Below are 20,890 nucleotides of genomic sequence, written 5' to 3'. Positions count from 1 at the left end.
TGAGCAGGGCTGCATCTCGTTCTGGATGCCTCAGGAAGTCCATTTCCTTGCTTTTCTAGCCTTTGAAGACCACCCACATCCCTCAGCTCACGGATTCCTTGCTCGTTGCCCCATCAGACCGTTCTCCTGGAGTCTCCCTCCAGCCACTGCCAGGCAAGGTTCTCTGCCATTAAGGACCCACATGGTTAGACTGTGTCCACCCGGATAACCCAGTCTGCTCTCAGCAACCTCAAGATCCTCAGCTTAATCACATCAGCAAAGTCCCTGTCACCATGTCATGTGAAGCAGTCACAGGATTGAAGGATTAGGATACAGATATCTTTAGGGGGGTCACTATTCTGCCCCTAACAACTAAGATCTGGTGACCTGAGTTTTACTATTCTATTCATTTTTTTTTTATTGAAGTATAGTCAGTTTATAATAAGCCAGAAAGAGAAAGAAAAATACCATATGATATCACTTATATCTGGAATCTTAAAAAATGACACAAATGAACTTCTTTACAAAACAGAAACAAACTCATAGACATAGAAAACTATTCTATTCATTTTTAACCAATGAGAAGGACATTCCCAGAAACCCTTTTAAAAACATTCAGTCAAACACAAAATTTTAAGAAAAGAAATTTGCCAGTTTTTCCTTTCCCACCCAGTTGATGAAAAAAATTAACTGGACAGACTGCTTTGTCTACACAGCCTATTGGTAAGCCCTTCTTTATGGGCCCGTAACCCTGGTTCTTCCTTAACCTTCCAAGATTAAAATGGTGACATCAGACATGCAATGAGTTCTACATATGTCCAGGTTCAATCATGCTTCATAGCGTTTATTTTCAAGTCTTCTCTAGAATTGTTTTTATGTTGGTTAATGTTGCTTCTCAAAGGAATTTCACAAGTAATATCAGTAATATACCAATAGACAATATTGATTAAGCACACGATTTCACACAAATAACTCCTCTGGCATATGCAGGAGCTACTATAATTTGATGCATGAAGAAATGAAGCCGAGAGTGTGTGATTTGCCCAATGTTTCAGAAACAGTTTGCATGGAGGTTAGATCAAGGCCAAGACGATCTGACTCCTGCGTCTACTACACTCTCGATCCCAATTTTCACCTCATTTTAAGCTCCTGGGAGAGACGGATCATACCTTAATATTTTGTTTACTTCTTTGAAGCATCTGCACAATATTAGCTAATGCTGAAGCATATAACACTTGCCTGATAAATTAATACGTCTTCCTTTCATGTCTTTAACTATCAAGCAATCTAGAGAGATTCAATATCCCAAAGGTGCTCCCCTGATTTCACTGGGAGGAGGTAAATGTGGAAGAGGGGGCAGGGCGCACAGGGTACAACTGCCGCTTCAGTTGATGCAAGAGACAAATAGTGTCATGTAGTTGCTAGGAAACCGAGTCAGCCGCACTGAGCATCCTCGCTATAGCTCACTGAGATCTGCTCTTGTTCGCCTTCATAGATACACACACAGACCCCTGAATCTGGGACACCAGACATGATGCTTATCTTTTAATCTTAAAATAGTTACACTTTAAAATTGTTTTCACTAGAATAGTGGAAAGCAGAGAGTTGCAAATTTCATACATCATTGACACTGTGGGCGATTGTGGACAGTTTCTAAACACAGGAGGGAAAAAAACTGACTCCTTTTCTGGTGACTAGTGAGAATATTTAGCTCAAGGCCACAATCCTTGGGTTTCTCAGAACTTGGATTTCCTTGATTAGGAAAGAAAGCGTTAGGTGGCCACCCGAGCTCTCTTCTATTACTTGGACTTATTTTAAACTCATCATCCAAGACAGAATAGCTTGGGAGATGTTTCTTACTGTGTTCATTTCCTAGGGCATCACAAAGACTGAGTAGATTAATACAACAGAAATGTGGTCCCTCCCAGTTCCAGAAGCTTTTAGTCTGAAATCAAGGTGTCAGCAGGGTTGGCTCCTTCTGAAGGCTCTGGTGGGGGGAGTCTGTTTCTTGCCTCTCTCCCAGCTTCTGGTGATTCACATCAGTCCTCGGTGTTCCCTGGCTTGTAGAGGTTTCATTCCAGTCTCTGCTTCCACCCTCTCATAGCACTTGCCTGTGCCCATCTGCACCACCTGTGGGCATCTGTGCCCAGTTGTCCCTCTTCATGTAAGGACACCAGTCACATTGGGTTAAGGTCAATCATAATGGCCTGACTTTAACTTGATTAAATCTACAAAGACTTTATTTCCAAGTAGAATCCAATTCACAGGTAATGTGGATTAGGATTTCAACAAACTTTTTCGAAGAAGACACAATTCAACCCACAACACTACCCTCCTTGTAGAAGAATTTAGATGCTAAGAATCAAGGCTGTCCATTTAGGACTGATTATTTGGCTACTTTACAGAATTCAGTGATTTGGTTTCACTCTAAAGACCATCATCTCAGGCATCAGAGTCCTCACAGAAATCAAGGAAAATATTCAGTCTAAACACTGGCCATTAAAATATGAAATGTATAATCCTTTCTTTCTCGATGCCGTGTATGTATTATTCATCAATCACGTAAAGCTTCTTGTGTTTTTTCTTGAATTACATGATCACCCCCAGGTTTCCCTACATCTAACTCAACAGTCAGTTATTCAGAAGCTGTGTAATGGCTTCCTATGTGCTGGGCACCAGCTAAGAACTAGGAAGCTACTGAAACAGCAATAAATGTGATATTAGAAGAGATCAACCCATCCAATCTTTTCATTGTGCTCAGAGGAGGAAACTAAGACCCAGGGAGGTTAGTTGTTTCTTAAGCTAATTCTCTAGTGAGTGACAGAACCAGATATCCCCAGGTACCAACTGTACTTAATCTATTCTTATTTTCAGTTCCCTATGACAGCATGATGTCTAGGTAACTCACGAGAATACATATGCAGCAGGGTTGCTCCGATTTTCATTCTCCAGGGCTCTCTACCCCTGATTACAGACAATGTGGAAGAGAGGACTCCCAGTTTTGTCTCCAGGAGAATTCTCCCCTCTGCAGTTCATTCGAGGACCTAGACGTACATTATAATATGCCAATATGACAAATGTTTGCTACTATCACTCTTAATCTAGTAGACAAGCTGGTAGGAAAAGCCAAAGTTTCAGGTTCTCTGTAACTGCTCATACCGTCTCAAGGTCAGCCTTCTTCACCCAACTCTCCGAGTTCTGCGCATTTCAGTTTGCTCAAAAGGGCACCAAAGGCTTGCTCGGGCAGCTGCTAATGTCTAGTTCTGAATATAACGGAGATAGTTACACAAAGAACAATCACATTCTTAGTCAAATAAGGATTTATGCCCTTGAAACTGGGCAATAAAAACTCAGACTGATTTTTTGTAAGTTACGCCTTCAACCCTGCGAGTCACGCATCCTTTCTGCAATTTTCATTTTCTGTACAGTCAGAAATATCAAGCACTATCGTGGCTTTATACCTGCAGAAATAAATTTTAAAGGGTGGCCCAATTAATTTTGCCTCAATCCCTTGTTTAAAACCAAAGAGGAAATACGTATTTCAAAATGAGCAGGAGTCTTTGCAGCGAGTAAATCTATTCTCTGATTAAGTTAGGTAACCACAGTCAAAGAAGAGGGAAAGATTAAGAACTTATACAAAGGCAGGAAAATTCAGTCAAAATTAAAGATAAAGCCATTCATTTAGCTACTTAGCTACTAAGCCGAATATTCCTTAAAAAATTGTTAACCATGATTTTGATAAGAAGAATTCAATTGATAAATCTGAACAATGTAAAGAATCCGCAAAATTAGCTTGGAGCCCATAAGTGGTATCTTTAACAGAGAAATATAGTAAAGTTTTTTTCTGGCACTAACCAGATAATTTTATCTTCAATCTCCATAAATTCCCCTGGAAGTAACTTTGCAGAGACACAGAGCAGCACGGCATTCAAATCAAGAACTCTGAGGTTAGGCTTCCTGGATTTAAGGCCAGACATTGCAATTTACTAGCCACATGGCCTTGGGCAAATTAATGAACCTTTACAAGTCTTCCTCAATTTTTAAATCTGTAAAGCAGAAGTGATAAATATTACCTGCTTCCCAGGAATGCTATATAGATGTAACAGGAAAAACCATGCCAAGTACCTGCTCGAGTAGGTGCTTCTTAGGTAATCCACCATTATTTGCTTGAAGAATCTACATCAAATAAGGCACTTGGAGCATAAAATATAGAAAATCAAAAATAATGGGAGAAAATGCAAGAAAATGTGAACAGTAGCTAATGCAGCCACGACTGATTAGTTTTCTTTTTCCATTTCCAAAAAAATTAAATGCAATTATATGATATTTAAAACAACATGATTTGTGGGGGGGTGTACAGCTCAGTGGCAGAGTGCATGCCTAGCATGCATGAGGTCCCAGGTCCAATCCCCAGTACCTCCACCAAAAGTATTAAATAAATAAATAGATAACTCTAATTACTTCCCCCCCAAAAAAAATTGAGCAAAAATTTTTTTAATTAAAAAAATAAAACAATATGATTTTACAAAATTCATTAGGGCAAACATGTTATAACGGAAAACTTTAAATTATTCTCAATATTTTTTCTATGGAAACTTCCAGTTTCTAGTAAAATCAGAATCCTCTCTACCATTCCCATTCCCCCACCCCTACTCAGAACCTCCCCACCCTCTCCACTCAACACACACACTTCTTATGCCAAGATAAGACTTTACAGGAGTCTACACCCCACAAGGCACGTGCAGAGAACTCATAGCATGGCGCTGATTCAACCAGCCCTTCACCATTCAGAGTTCTGTTTTAAAACACCTCTAGACTTAGAAACTCATGTATATGTCTGACTGAAACATGATGCTGGACACCAGAAATTGACACAACATTGTAAACTGACTATACTTCAATAAAAACAAATAATAAAAATAAAAGATGTCACTGTAAAAAAAAAAAAAAACTCATGTTCTGCAGAACTCAAGAAAAAGTGATTCTTTTGTATAAGATATGCATCAATGTTATCATAGCAAAATTCAGGACTCACATTAAATATTTCCTTGCCGTTATCTGTCCAAATGTGATTTTACTAAAAGTAACTGCTATTGATTGAATATGGCATTAAGGAATTGGGAAAAATAAACACTCATTTAATTTGGGGCTCCCTTTTCAACCTCAAGATTATTCATTTCAAATGCAATATTTTGAAGTCTAACTGAAAGAATACATGATTTTAGGTGGAGAGAAAGGGGGAAAAATCTGCTTGTTTATTTCTTTACAATAAGCCATTCAGAAATAATTCATGGCTGCTTACAGAAGCACATTTAGTACAACAACTATGTCCACATGAGAGAACCTTATTTAGACAGCCAACTTATAATGTACCATCAGTGGATTTATGAATAGCTCATTTTTAAAGTATGTCAAAGCCATAAGTAATTATCATGTCAGAGATAGCTATTTGATTTCTTACCCTGTATAAATTTTGAAACAATAGTTTTTTAAAAAGGGAAAAAAAGTTATACATAAAAACAACTAAGAGGCTGTTCATGAAATTTCCTCAGAAAGTTATAGAAGATGAGATTTTGGCCATGACCAGTGAAATTTAATCTGGTAATTTCCCCTTTTTTTTTTTTTTTTTTTTGGCTTGGTAGCATGCTAAGAAAGTCATTTATTTGCTCCCCTGGAATTTAAGAGCATAAAATATCGTATATTATTTGCACAAACTTCTCTAGAGATGCGTGAACAGAAAAGATGCTGGCAAGCACACGGTGTGTCCCCTGACAACCTTCTCTGGAGGTGAAACGAGGTAAAAATGAGCATCCAAGGTGTCACGAAGTGACAAGTAAGTCATAAAGAAATGGAACAATCTGCGGGGACTTTGCCCCAAGCCTCTTCAATCTTTCACGATCTGTGCAAAGGAGTGGCCATGGACACTTCTTGAAAATGACAGGCAGAGTTTTAAGCACTGGCTGCACACGATGTCTTTTTTCCCCTCCTACAGACAGGGGCCACCTCCTCATCCATCTCCCTGAAACTCCCAGTAGAACTACATCAGTACAAAATGTGAGTAACCGGGAAGGCACCTGGACTCCAGAGATGCACTAAAATGAAGTACGAGGTGCCGGTCACTTCCTGCAGAGAATTTGTGATACCAAACTAAGTGACAAGGTGTTCTTGAAATATTACTGTTCTGGCCAGCCTTCTGAAATTTTGACAAGATCAAATGCGGATACCTCTAAGGACGGAAGGTGAAACCATCACAGATTTTACGCCCATCCAAGAAGCAAATGTATAATTTATGAGTATTTTTCATCACCAAAAAGAGCAAGCAAGTTTTCCACTATTTTTTTAACTGCAAAGTAGTCTCATTCCCATGATATCCCTTGTTTTCCAAAGGATTTATTTGCAAAATGTTGAGAAACCTGTCTTCGGTTCTTGGCCACGAACTTTGGCATTTGCAGCCACAGAAGCAGATGCTTATGCATACTGTTATCCAAAAAAATTAAAAAAAAAAAAAAGACGCCAAGGTCAGAGCTTTCTGAAAAAATCCAGTAAATGACAGACGAAGAAAATTACAGAAAGTGAGAGATGCCCAAGGATGCAGGAAGCAGTGATTCTGTTGCTGGATTACACTGACTCTTTAACAAGTAAAATTTTGACCCCGATATCACTAATTTTGGCGTGTGTGGATAATTTAGCTCCTGCAGTATCTAGCCCCTAATTATTGATTAGGGGGTCCTCGGTAGTTCATTCCTAGTTTTCAGAGATACCACCTTGTCCCAGAGCCTGGACTTCATAGCTGTAACTTTCCCCGTTGCTGTCATCTCAGCATCCTTGGTCCAGCACAGGGACACAAGCAAGGCTCATGTCTGTTCTCAGCTCTCTGCAGCACCTCGCTGCCTCTCTCCTCTGGTCTCCTCTTGTCCTCGCCTCTTGTCATCTGAAAGCAGCTCCTGCATTCATCCACTGTACATAGTCTCTTCCAAGCTTCAACGCCTGGGATTGACTTTTTTTTTTTAACCCTCGCTTCCATCCATATTCTCCAGCCCAATTCTTTTTCGCTTATGTTTTGTGTGTGTGTGTGTGTGTTTTAATCCATCCTACTGCCATTTAGTGATTAGGCAGGTAGCAGAGAAGAGGCAGGCATGAAAGACAGCAGTTAACACAGGCCATTTGATTGACTGAAAGTCCTCAGAGGAGGCAGAGCAAGGAAAGTCAAGGAAGGTATGGCGGGAAGGAAAGGCGTGTGGAACGGAAACCGAAATGGTGCCACAGGGATGTCTGATCGTCACTAAACATAGAACAAGAACTCCTGATATGAAGCGCAGTCATCTAAAGCTTGCGGCACTGTTTGGTGTTACTCTTCACGTGTGATGTTTGCAGAGAGCACAGTTGCGAGCAGAGCACAGCCCTGCTGGCGGCTTTCTGCAGAGATCTTCCCTAAGACAGCCCCACCGATTGGACTCATTGCCGATTAAGGATGTTCATTCCTGGAATGCACGAGGAGAAGGGCATCTTAGGCTTCGTGAGAGTCAGGAAAGCTTTGAAATCAAATGCCAGCCAGGAAGGGTCATTAGGGAAACCACACGTCGGTACTGTTTACATGCGAGTTGTTAAATAGAACTTCATAACATTAAAAATCTGTACCACGATGACAGGTATCATAGCCGAAAATGTCTAACTTACCTAATGAGGCATCCCCTTAAGTGTGAAAGGAGGAGAAGTCAAGGCAGTCTTGGCTTTCCTGTTGGCTTGGTCGTGTGCTGTGCAAACGAGTCTTCAGTGTGTTCCTTACTCTTCCTTGTCATGTAGGTCTTACCCCAGGGCTCAGATAGGAGAAATAGAGGGGAAAAGTTGTGGAATATTAAAAAAGATAAAAATAATACAAGAAAATTAGATTTTCCAGGCAATATAAATTTCAAGATGAATTTATTATCTTAGACCATGTTTCAGCATATACATACCATCTCTAATTTCTCGTCCCATTTTTTTTTTAAACCACTCCAAATGGACTTTCATCCCCACTCCTCCAATGAAACTGATTTTCAGAATCAGTAACAAGTGGTCAGTTCTCGGTCCTCGGACACAGTTGCTCATTCCCTCCTCTGTGCCACATTTTTGTTTTTTTCTTGTTCTTAGATTCCAAGGCACTAAAATAGCTCTGTTTTCTAGCTATGCTGTTACTTTTTTCAGGAGCCATCATGCCTAAGACAGCTCAAATTTAAAATGCCCAAAAGTAAGCCTCTCCCTCCACCCTGAAGCCCATCCACCTGCAGGCCCCACCATCCTGGTCATCATTCGTGGCGTCTCTCACACCCACGTGCAATCCAGTAGCTCCACCTTCAAAGGTGTCTGGCATCCAGTCACCTCCTTCTACCCCACGGTGTGTCCAGACATCATCATGGCTCGCTGGATCACTCCACGGCCCCTGGATGGCCTTCCTGCTCCTGCTTTTGCCTCTCAAATGTGCTCTCCACACGCCAACCAGGGCGAGACCATTAAAAGGGAAGCAAGATGGCGTCACCCCTTAAATCCTTCAATCTGAGCAAAAGTGAAAGTCCTTGGAATGGGCACCCTGTCATTTTCTGCCACTGTTCCTTCCAGCTGTCCCCGTGGTGCCCTTGGCTCTGGTCATCCCAGAACACAGGAGGCAGCCATTGCCTCAGGGCCTTTGCCTGCTCTTTTCCCAAAAAGATGTGACTCCATCCCTCGCTGCTTCCAAGCACTTCCTAAAGATCACCTCCTCACTGAGATCTTCCCAAATCACTCCGTTTAAACTGGCAACCCTGACACTCTCCTCTCTTCTTACTTGCTCCAACTCTTCCCCACTGGTCATTTACAATCTTCCAACATATTATGTCATTATTTGTTGTTGGGTTTTTTTTTTTTTTTTTAAATCATCCACTTTCCCCCACTGGAATGTAAGCTCCAGGAAAGTAGGGATTTGTAAACTGTTATTTATAAATTAGGCCCTTAGTCAATATTTTTAATTAAATGATTAGTATGCAAAAATAACACAGTTTTCTTGTGAAACGCTGAGACAGTGCCCCACTCATGGCCCTGATCTGTCTCTGTTTCTTATCTCATTCCCTCAGTCTGTCTCTTGTTTCCATTTTCCCTTTCCAGTGAGTATCTTTTTTTTTTTTAATTGAAGTACAGTCAGTTTACAATGTCATGTCAGTTTCTGGTGCACAGCATCGTGTCTCAGTCATACATGTACACACATACATTCCTTTTCATATTCTTGTTCATTGTAGTGTGACTACAGCGGTTGTCCTGGTACCCTTGCCTCAGCTTCTCTCATTGTGGACGTTCCCCCAGACTGGGTATTACTCCTCTTCTCATCTGCCCCTATTCCCTTTATGAGATGATCTCTCTCCTTCAAACACTTCGTTTCATTTCAGTGTTCTGCCCTTTCCCTACTCTGTGCCGATGCTGAATGTGTGAATGATCTCGCTTGAGATTTATGCTTTGTTTTTCCTTAATTTGAGAATTTGTGTCTTTTATCGATTTTGGAAGTTTGTAAGCATTTTCCCTTCAATTATTACCACTTCTCTCTTCTCTCTGTCCTGTCCTTTCGGAACTCCTCACCAATAGGTGTGGGTTATTTTCATGCTACCTTCCATAAGGAAGTCATCTTTGACTTCTCTTTGATCATTACTGTTGATTTATCTTAATCTGTGATATTTCCTCGACTTTAGCTTCCAGTTTCTTCAGTTTCTGTAAAGCAAGAGCCTCCTATTGGATTTCCACTGTGTTTGCAATCATTTATTATAATTGTTGTGTCAAGAATTCCATCTGGTTCTCTTTTTTCCCTGGTGTCTTGTTCTATATATATATACACATATATATATATATGTATGTATTTTTTAATCATTTTTCACATTACTAATTTATAGTCAGCTTCAATTTACTTATTGTTTCAAGTGAGTAAAGCAATGGTTCTCCTATTTCTGGTTCCTGTAAACTTTTGCTTCATGGTGCGTGAGTTCTTTATATTTTAGTTTTACGTTTTGCACTTCCTTGAGAGGGGCTTGTTTTTGGCAGGGGTCTCACATGTGGACCGGTTCTGAGAATGATCCTCCAAGGAAGTTTTAATATTAATTCCTCTGTACAGCCCCAGGGCATCCCAAGAACCACCATGTATATTAATTTCCCAGCTGGGCACTTCTGGTCTCCTCAGATCCTGCAACATTAGACTCCAAAGCAGAATGGGACATGGGCTTGGCTTCTGATTGCTGAGGGTAGCCTTTTTCCTGACACCAGACACAGGAGCTTCCGTGTCAAACGCTGGGTGAGAAGCAGATATTTTTAATGTTCACCTTTCACTGAAGCTTTCGGGTTTCTACATCCACACTTTACAAAAGAACGGTTTTCACGAAGAGTCCTTAATCCTTGCCTCATACAGCCATGCACAGGTATTAAAATTCAAGTCCTGTGCTCTGTTCTGTCCACCTCCAGTGTCAGGGCTACAGCAGCTGCGTGTTTACTGATTTAAGTTCCATTCCTTACTATTATTACTATCATATAATAGTATTATTACATTATATTATAATAATACGATATATTAGAATAGTATTATCATATCATACTATTGCCTGGGTAGTTCCTTTTTTTTATGTTCTTGCTCTTCCATTTTGTTATTGTTAGGTTTTACCAAGCATTTCAAACACAGTGGAAGAATTTCTGCATTTATTTGATGCACTATTTTGCAGGAACTGGAAGTCTCTGGGTGATTTCTTCTACTTTCATGAATTTTAAAAACTTCATCTATGTTTCAGCAATCCCTAAGTTAGGTTTCTAAGCCAGTCATTCTCAGCGGGTGGTGGTTTTACCCCCGAGGACATTTGGCAAGTTCTGGGGGTGTGCTGACTGTCACAGCAAGAGGCAGAACCACTGGCATCTGGTGGGCAGAGGTCGGAGATGACGCTGAACATCCCACAGACCCCAGGACGTTATTATCTCTGCCAAGACGCGCACAGCACCGGTGCTGGGAGACCTGCCCAGCCCGCGCCTCTCACCGATGTTCGAACCTCCACCCCCATGCACACTGACTCCTGTCAAACAGGATATTCTTTTTGGTTCGTATTCACCAGCACTGTTCCCCACTTGGTCGTTCCCATTTCGGTTAAGGGCACTGTCGTGAACCGGACTGCTCAGATTAGGAACCTCATGCTCTTTCTTGAAAACTTTATATTGGCAATCTGGTCGGTTTCACCCCTCATTCTCTAGATTTTCCACCTCCACTGTCCGCGTCACGGTCCAGCATCTCCCCCTAGAGCAACTGGAGGGCCTTCTGTCCTGTCTCCCTTCCTCCTGTTCGTTTCCCACACGGCCACCAGGCTGATCTCCCGGCACTGCTGGTAGCATGGCCTTCAGGTCAGGTGTGCATGATCTGGGCCTTGCTGACCGCACTACCCACCTTCACTGCCACTCCCTCATTTCACTGACTTTTAGAAAAATCAACTTGGTCTCGTTTTCTGGAAGACGCTGACCCTTTTCCAAGATCCTTCACGTGCCATTGCTTCTGCCAGACGTGCTTTCCTCTAATCCACAGAGTAATGGCTCCTCAATCTTCAGACCTCAGATCTCAGCTTCAACACCCCTCCTCCAGAGGCCCCCACTTCTGCCTGACCTCAGACACAGCTCAGCTCCCCTATTACCTCTCACAACTGTCACTGCAATTTTCAGTATTATTGTATATATTCTCCCCTAAATGTAAGCTTCAAAAAATCCCAAGAACCATGTTTATTTAATTCACAGTTTCTAATTGGTCCTGGGATGTGGCAGGCCTTCAGGGAATATTTATTGAAGGACTTCATTAATACATGCTAAAATTTTATCAGGAGTGATGACCTGGCTAACACTGGCTGCAGGACTTCCGTGGATCCCAAACTTACAAGACTTCAATTTTCAGGTGTCTGTGACTGGACATATACTATGTAATAAGTTATACACGGTTATTAAATGCCTAATGCATTATGCAATATAAATACATAAATGCATACTATATACATTATAAATGCATGTATGTATACCTTATATAGTATCTATGCATGTGTATTTAATATGTATATATCTTATGCACATAGGTATTAAATATATGCCTACATATGTACATAGTAGTATATACATGCATAATATATACATTATATGTATGTGTAGCCGTCTACCTTATATAATGCATTAAATTCATATTTATATAAGGAAAATGTTTCTTATAATTTGGGGTGTTTTAATTCTTATTTTTTATTGAAGTGTAGTTGACTTACAATCTTAGTTTCAAGTATACAGCAGTGATACATATACATACTTTTTTTTCAGTTTCTTTTCCATTATGGCTCATTACAAGAAATTGAATATAGTTCCCTGTGCTACACAATAGGTCCTATAGGTCCTTATTGTTTATCTCTTTTATATACAGTAGTGTGTCTCTGTTAATCCCAAAGTCCTCATCTATCCCTCCCCACTTCCTCTCAGTAACCACAGTTTGTTCTATGTCTGTGAGTCTACTTCTGGTTTGTAAATAAAATTTGTATCTTTTTAAAGTTTTTTAAATTCCACACATTAGTGACATCATATGACATTTGTCTTTCTCTGTCTGACTTACTTCACTTAATATGATCATCTCTAGATCCATCCATATTGCAGCAAATGGCATTATTGACTTCTTTTTATGACTGAATAGTATTCCTTATATGTTATAATTTGGTTTTAATCTGCAAAACTGATACTAACATTGGTGAAATTTTCATGCAGTGATGGCACCGAAGCCATCTCTCTCACATGTTCGTCCATCCCTCACACTTTGATTGTCCTGATCCTGAGTAACTCACTGATTTTTTTTTCTGTTCCATGAACTCCTATATCCAATACCAAACTTTCAGAAGAACCCCCCTATGTCTTAGTCTCTTTGTGTTCTAGGGACCAAAATTCAGCTTCTACGTCTTCATCCCTTGTATTTGCACAGCTTATGTATTTTGCTATTCTTAGCTTCCACTAGGAGTAGGTGAAGCTAGGTGTTTCAAGTCCTTTTCGGAATGACATAGGGAAATACATCAGTAAAAATAAATCCACGCCGTACAAATGCATGATAAATGGAATTTATGGAGTTTTGTTTCCCAACAATAGACTCTTGTAAAACGTGTCTTGTACTAACCAGTTCTTTGGGGATGAGTTCCCATTTCCACATACGGCAGTGGAACGGATTTGCTAGTCTGTCAGCTTCATAAGAAAGAACATGGTGTTCTTAAAGAGCACCTCATCTCCCTCCAAAACACAGGGCTGAGGCCATGAATTTCATTTTACTTTGCGCACTGCACTCTCAGATACCCCGCTGGCTGGAAGCTCGGATGCCGCTCCATGTTCGCAGTGAGACAGATGTCTGCACGGAGAGCACAGTGTTCTCAGGAAACTGTTCATGACTGTAGAGGGAAAGCTACACATTTTTGCCTCTCAATCTTCCACAGTCTTCAATATGAAAGATCCAAACCTTCATACACACTGACCAGACAGTTATTGGATTGTTGAGAATATACTGGGCACTTAATCCCATTTTGAAGAGTGCTGTCACTCATCCAACGGACAACAGGAATGCAAAAAAAAAAAAAAATTTCAATCCAAGAAAGGTAAAAAAAAAAAAAAATTATAAAGTATCGCTTTTTGATCACGAACTGAAACTTTTTTATATGACTCTAAGTGAAAGTAAAAAAATTCTTTCCCAGCACAGAGGTGATTTCATATGAGTTTAAATCTGTTCATTGTTTTTTCAATCTCTTGCTTTAAAACACACTAACTAATCAGTTGAACAAAGCTCCACTGGCTATTCTATCTACTTGCAAACTAGCAGATTCAATTTTCGACATAACAACACAAAGGAAAACGAAGTGGAATGCTGTGATTTTAAGGGGGCTTTGCCCTCTTTTGTTCTGGGAACTTGACCAGCTTTCACACCAGAGCCGTCTCAGAGCCCTTTGTTCAAACTCACAACATCGAATGTAAAGAACGGCTTTACATTGTGGTTTTCTTCCCTGAGGAATCCAAATGCATCAAGACAAATGCTCAGCGAGGCTTGGGACAGAAAGAGGTATTTATTTTACATGAGCCCGAGTTCTGTGTACCTCAGCGTCGTGACCAATGGATGGAGATTACAGTTCTGGGTTGAGATTCTCTTTGTCTCGGATGAATCACAAAGCCCAAACACATGGCCCCAGATGATAACGCTTTTAAATAGTCAGCACTGGTACTGGGTGTGAATGAAAAATATTGCAGACATATCAGTAAACAAAGGATGCTGCAGCCATCAAGTCATCAGCCACCAATATGAGCGGAGGGACCTCAGGATGGAGACAAGCAGGCAGCCCGGCCTCAGCAGCCACCCCCAACGGTGGCCCCTGAGGGGACTCAGGATGGGAAAGCACAGGACACTGGCCCTAGACAGCTATGGTGCACATCAAAGGAATGATTTCAGTGAGGCCAGACTCTTGCATCTTCCCACATGTGGAAAAGCGCTAAATTCCTTAACTTGAAATATCTGGTTTTCTTTAATTAACAGTAATCTGTTAATGCTCTGACTATCTGGTCTTTGTTGCAAAAACTCCTGTGTATCCTGGACCCTTCCTTGTCACTCTGGAGTAGTCCTTCAGAGAGACCTGGATGCTGTGTCCCAGACTCCAGTCCTCAGAAAATACGCCGAATAAAACATAACTCTTAGCTTTTCGGTGGTGCGTTTTATTTCAGTCGACATGGGGAGCACTGGCCATTACCATTTCCCACGTCGGAGCAGAACCAGACATGCGAGGGATATTTCAAACTTGAGTGGCTTGGCTTTTTCTCAGTTAGATGTCTATTAGTCAGTTTTTCCGCTAAACACCTGGCCGTGGTTTCTGCAATTTATCTCGGTGTGTGCAGAGATACAAATCCCCTCCGGGAAGTGAGTCACAGTGATGGAGTGGAGAAGTCTCTGGAAGAGGGTGGGAAGGCTGTGTGGGCTCCTTGCCGTGAGCATAAGTCGTGAAGTCAAGCAGATTTGGAGATGAGTCTCGGGGTGTCACTTCCTGGCTGTTTGTTCTTAGATGAAGTATTCACTCCTCCATCCTTTGGTTTTCTCGTTTGTCAGAGGGAGTCCAGAGAACTAAGGTGGATCATATCTTTGGAGCATATGGCATCGTGCCAGCCCCAGCGTGTGAGCCTGATATGGGCAACTGTCGCTATTAACTTGGGAGGTCTACCATATTGCTTCGTGTCGCAACTCTCTAGAATGCACGTGCCATCATTTTCAAAATATAAATGAAAAATCTGTACCAGAGGAGCTTCAGTAATGACCAGATCTCCAAGGGTGTCATTCAACCCGTTACTTGCCTCTTCTTTTACCTCGTGGTCCTTCGGTCAATATAAATGGTGCCCAATACCTATGCAAGGAACTTCTAAAGAGCTGAAAGATGAGACAAGCAAGAGGTTAGTGGAAGTGTGCAGTAAGGCAAGGCTGACTGAGTTGTCAGCGTCCCAGGCGGTGAAGCAAAGCTGTGAATTTCTGGAGAGCAACAACAGAGGGAAGGGAGGAGAAAGCCTTAGGGAAGGAGGGGAGGGCAGGACAGAATAGCAAAGCTGCATCTCTGCTTCTCAGAGAAAGAGGGGATAAGGCAGCACTCGTGGGAAAGGGGAGGAAACACTGCAGGTTTTACAAGGATGAAATGGCTGTCTGTGGCAGAAGGGCATTCCAAGAGTCCGGCATTGCTGTGAAAATAAAATAGAAGGTAGCAATTCTGCAAAGCACTAAAAACAAAATGTAAAGAGAAGACAGCTGATAATGGAGACGGAGGTCTGAGACATTGAGGGCACTGGAAGGGAATTGTGCGGCAACAGAAGGAGGTGGGCGTAGGGAGTCTGGCTTTGTGAACTCAGCTGCATGGTTCCCTTTACTCTTTCTCTCCAAAAAAAAAAAAAAAAAAAGTCATCCATTCCTTTCAGGGCAGTACATTTTGCCAAATATGCTCTTTAAATATTGCTTTTAGAACATTTCCTTGATCTGCCAGTACACTGCCCAGATGGGCAAAAATCCAAGCTCTTTCCTTCCGGAGTCCTTGTCATGATTTATACGAGGAGTTTTTTCCTACCAAAGATAAGATCGAAGAAGAACAGAACGTAAGGTGCACAAAACACTCAATTCCTGATAATAAAATGCATTGGCTGGAGCTATCGTGAGGGATATTTGAGATGATATGCAAGAGAGTTGGATTCTGTTCACAAATATAGCTGAAGAACAATGTTTCCCTTTTTAATAGGAACATTTGAAGGAAAGAAAGGGAAGGCTAAGGGAACACTATATAAAAATCAGTTTTTCTTATGTATGAAAAAAATTTAGCCAGTGCCTGAGCTCTGTCACACCACATGTAGATAGATAAGAACTTTCACAGTTTCACAAGTGAATATTTGAAAGGGGAGGTTGCTGAAGGAGGCTGTGTTCCTTTCTTTTCTCCTGCTGGACCCTGAGGTCTAAGGCAGGGCCGCACGCATACCTGGCACTCAAGAAATATTTGTTACATGAATGAGTAAATAAAGCCTTGAAGAAATCAAATTAGCAAATAAATTCTGTAACCATCACCACCAGCTCAGAGCTAGTTGGCCCAGAAAAACCTGTTATGGCTTTAATCTCATGGTTTGGGGCACCCCAACCAGAGTGCAAAGCTTCAATTCTGATAATACTAAATCACTCAGTTTATAAGCAACTGTGAAAAGAAATCAGCCTGTTCATTAAGGAAAAAAATTCAAAAGGACACATGCACCCTAGCACTATTTTCAATAGCCAAGACATGAAAACAACCTAATGTCTATTGACAAATGATTGGATAAAAAAGTGTGTGTGTGTGTGTGTGTGTGTATATATATATATACACACACATACATACACACACACACACACACACACACACACAATGGAATACTACTCAGCCATAAAAAAGAATGAAACAATGCCATTTGCAGCAACATGGATGGACCTAGAGATCATCATTCTAAGTGAAGTAAGTCAGACAGAGAAAGACAAATATACAATATTATTTGTAAGTGAATCTAAGAAGTGTCACAAATGAATTTATTTACAATACAAAAACAGACTCATGGACATAGAAAACAAGCATGGTTACCAAAGGGGAAAAGGGTGGGGGAAGGATAAATTAGCAGTTTGGGATTAGCAGATACAAACTATTATATCTAAAGCAGAAAAACAACGAAGACCTACTGTACAGCACAGGGAACTCTATTCAATATTTCGTAGTGACCTAAATGATAAAGAATCTGAAAAAGAATATACACATGTACAACTGAATCACTTTGATGTACACCTGAAACATTGTAAATCAACTATACGTCAATAAAAGTTTTTTAATTTAAAAAATGAAGGAAGAAGACAGTTTATCTCTTTACCTGGATCTATTGTTCTATGTGTGTATGTCCCTCAATCCTTCTGAACGTTTGAATGGAAATGTTCACCCTGTTCCTGTCCCATTGCTGTATTCTGGACGCATATAACCAGTCTGGTTTCCCAGGTTCACAGCTGGAGAGGAATTTTGCTTCAGGACAAATCGTACCTTGTCTCCTGCATAGGTGACTTAGATGACACTTAGATGGAGTTTTGGACTTTAGACTTCAGAATTGATGCAGAAACAATTTAAGACTTGGGGCACTGTTTGCATGGAATTCGTGTATTTGGCGTGCAAGGACATGAGTGTCAAAGGGCCTGTGCCGTAGACTCAACTGTGTCACCCAAAGGCCATGTGTTGAAGCCCCAATGCCACTGTGATGGCATTTGGAGATGGGGACTTTGGGAGGTTCAGATGAGGTCATGAGGGTGGCACCCTCACGGTGGGATTAGTGCCCTTGGAAGAAGAGACACCCAGGAGCTGGCTTCCTCTCTCCACCTGCACACACCCAGGGAAGGCCATGTGATGACACAGTAAGAAGGTGGCCATCTGTAACCAACAAGAGAGCCCGCTGCAGACACTGGCCATGCTGGCATCTGGGTCTTGAATGTCCAGGCTCCAAGATGGTGAAAAGAAAACTCCTGTGGTCAAAGCCACTGAGTCTATGGCGTCTTGTTATGGCAGCCCGAGCTGTCAAAGACAGAGAGCAAAACGCTAACCTCAATGTGTTGCCTGGCAGGTAAGGTACAGGGGAAAGTCAGGGAACAGCAGGTGCTTCTGAGGACCACCCCCAGAAACACACAGGACGGCCTGTCTTCCTCCAGCACCACCAGCAGACAGACTTCCTACGTGATGGAAACGTCGTCCATCTGTGCGAGCTGACATGAGAATACACTTTCCATTAAGCACCTGCGGCTGCCCCGCTTCTGAAACGCTGCTTGTGTGGGACCGAGGAGACAAAATTTTACCTTTATTGGATTTGAATTTAATTTGAAGGCTTTCAGAAACTATTTCCTACAGTCTCAAAGAAAAATTTTAAAACCCTTTGAAAAAACAGGTTTTAAAAATAAATGAAGTGTTAATAAAGCAGCAAAAGGTGAAAGCTGAACTTTCTAAAAAGAAATTTGAAGATAAATGTACTAGCAGAATGAAGACTAATCAGAAACAGCAAGTAGAAAAGATGCTGAGGACATAAAGGCAGATATATAGAGAAAACACTTTAGAAAACAGTACGTTTGGTGAAGAAAAAATATAGAAAAATGAGCAAATAAGGAAAACACAGTTGTTCAGAGTCCAATTCCATACATGCATAATAAATATCTCTTTACCTGAAAACAGAACAAATAGAACTAAAAAAAATTCAAATATATATTGTAAAAATATTCCTGAAATGAGGGAAAATGTAAATATGTTGACTCTTTGTTGTGTTTGGGGAAAACTTGATGTAGAATGACCAACTTTAAGACATGTCCCGAGAATGTGTTAAAAATTAAAAGATAAAAAAAGAATCCAGTGTGTTCCAAAACTGGAAAAACAAATCACCCACAAGTTAGAAGGAGAAAAAAGTGCAGGCTGGCCTCTGAAGTCTTATCTGTAATGTTCAATGCCAACTGATAGGCTTGCAATGTCTACAGACTTCCAAGGGCATTTTGTTTCCAGAAAAAAAGTATGAAATCCAACCTTCATGTCACCAGCCTGTTGTTTATAGAAGTAACAAAACAGCGTTACTCACACATGAGCAAGTCTCAGTGGATGTGGGACTCTTGAGTAAGTCGGTACAAAGCATGTGATGCAGAAGCCAGTCAGCAAAGAGATGAGCGAGGAAGCACAACGACCTCAGGAATGAGGACGCTGGAACTGATGGTGGGCAGGGAGGCCATTCACACACAGCAGCGGGGCACCTGTCACAGGCGGGCACCTGTCACAGGTGGACGCCGGCTGGTGAGGCGTGAGAAGGTTACCCACGGGAGCACGATGATCGGTGTTTTAAAAGTCGGTTTGTGAAGGAAAGAAGCTGGGGGGGAACAGGTGAGACGTGAACATCTTCACCGGTCACAGGAAGAAATCGAGGTGTGTTTTCTGAGCTTGGCATTGGAAAAAGACCTCCGTGCCTTAGATGCCAACCAATTTTCTGTTTATTGCAAGTATCAGAAAAAATCAGCCAAGATTAAGTTGAAGCAAAAAGGTGAATTAACAAAGGGCACCGAGCCACTGCAAGAGACCAAGACATGGAACTCACCTCCAGGGCAGCTAATGTGACAGGAGCAGGGGACCGACCCCCAGGCACCAGCCGCCCCTTCTCCCGTCAGCACTTCTGGGGTCTCCTTCCATCTCTCCTCGCTTCCTCTGCATCAGCTTAGTCCATCTCACCAGAGGAAACCTGACTGAGATCTCCAGAACATCGCCCTTTATCACTACAGTCCTGGTTTTCCTCCTTTTCAGCTCTAGAATTCTGAGGTGAGCTTTCTGAGTGACCCAGTGAGGTCAAGGGTTCAGTTCTGATCCAATCGATTGTGACAGCAAACAGCTGACTTGAGAGGCTGGGCTTTGCCCAGTGAGGTCACATGTGCATCACTGAGTCTCCCAGCTACCGCCGAGAGGCTCAGGCAGAGGTGATGTGAAGTCGGGGTTGGGGGCTGGTCCCCAGGAGAAGAGGGTTATTGGATGGACATTTAACAGACGTAGGTTATAGTTGCCTCAGATGTAACCAGAGCCGCCATTTGTAGCTTTCACCATCCACTGTAGGTCCCAGTGTGATTTACCAGGTAGCTTCCGCTTTCCAGGTGGCCCCTGTCCAGTGACTGGTGACTGGAAGTGCCAGCCCTCCAGAACGTCCCTTTGCTCAGGCACAGAACTGGAACCATCCAGGCTGCCCGTCAGCTTGGGTCTCTAGGTGTTTATGAAAAGCAAAGCCGTCCCCCAAGCTAGGACGGACATTCAGCATGAGCAGTCTGCCTCTGTGGTTCCGAGCCACTGCCGTCTGGGACGTTTTGTTACTGCAGCATTATTATTTAGCCTGTCGGATTGATAGCCCATCCTTTTCTTGGATTTCCTGTTGGCTGCTAACTGTGTCGTGGCCCACAATTCTCCTCTAATGGGCTTCGTTACTTGTCTTCCCCTCCATGTCGTTTGACCTTCAGTTAGGGGAGGGCCCCAGGGGGTTCTGGGGCCCTGATGACGTGTGGCTTCCTTGCAGCTCATTCTTTGTCTCAAAGGACACAGATCTGGCCCCTGGGACCGAGGAAGGGAAGCACAGACTTCCTGGCACTTTTATCACCTCCCATTCAAATATGTGTGCCCTCATAGTCAATTTGTCATGTGCTCCTAGATTCATTCTGCACCTACAGTGTTTATTTCAGAGCCCGCGATGTCTCCTCCTGCTCACACACACATGGCACATTTCAATGATCCCTGTCCCCGAATTAACCAACCTCTCGGGACTTTTGACTGACGCCATAAAATGCAGCAGTGCATTCTAACATCAGGAATTGGACAGAGAA

General features: G+C 41.9%; 1 long non-coding RNA gene across 2 annotated transcripts; it reads right to left on the bottom strand.

Annotated features, from left to right (window-relative positions):
* Positions 1 to 641: 641 nt before the first annotated feature.
* LOC116659080 lies at positions 642 to 19,885 on the bottom strand. 2 transcript variants are annotated; one of them, XR_004314383.1, is made up of 4 exons: positions 19,630 to 19,885; positions 7,657 to 7,796; positions 4,105 to 4,172; positions 642 to 3,440 (listed from the first exon to the last, which is right to left on the bottom strand). It is a non-coding gene; the product is annotated as an uncharacterized LOC116659080 (long non-coding RNA). The 2 variants fall into 2 exon arrangements; XR_004314382.1 differs by having other exon boundaries at positions 642 to 3,242.
* Positions 19,886 to 20,890: the final 1,005 nt, after the last annotated feature.

Source organism: Camelus ferus, chromosome 2, assembly GCF_009834535.1.
Source record: "Camelus ferus isolate YT-003-E chromosome 2, BCGSAC_Cfer_1.0, whole genome shotgun sequence".
Taxonomy (NCBI): Eukaryota; Metazoa; Chordata; class Mammalia; order Artiodactyla; family Camelidae; genus Camelus; species Camelus ferus.
The sequence above is the reverse complement of the archived record's forward strand: the minus strand, read 5'-3'. Positions and strand labels throughout refer to the sequence as shown.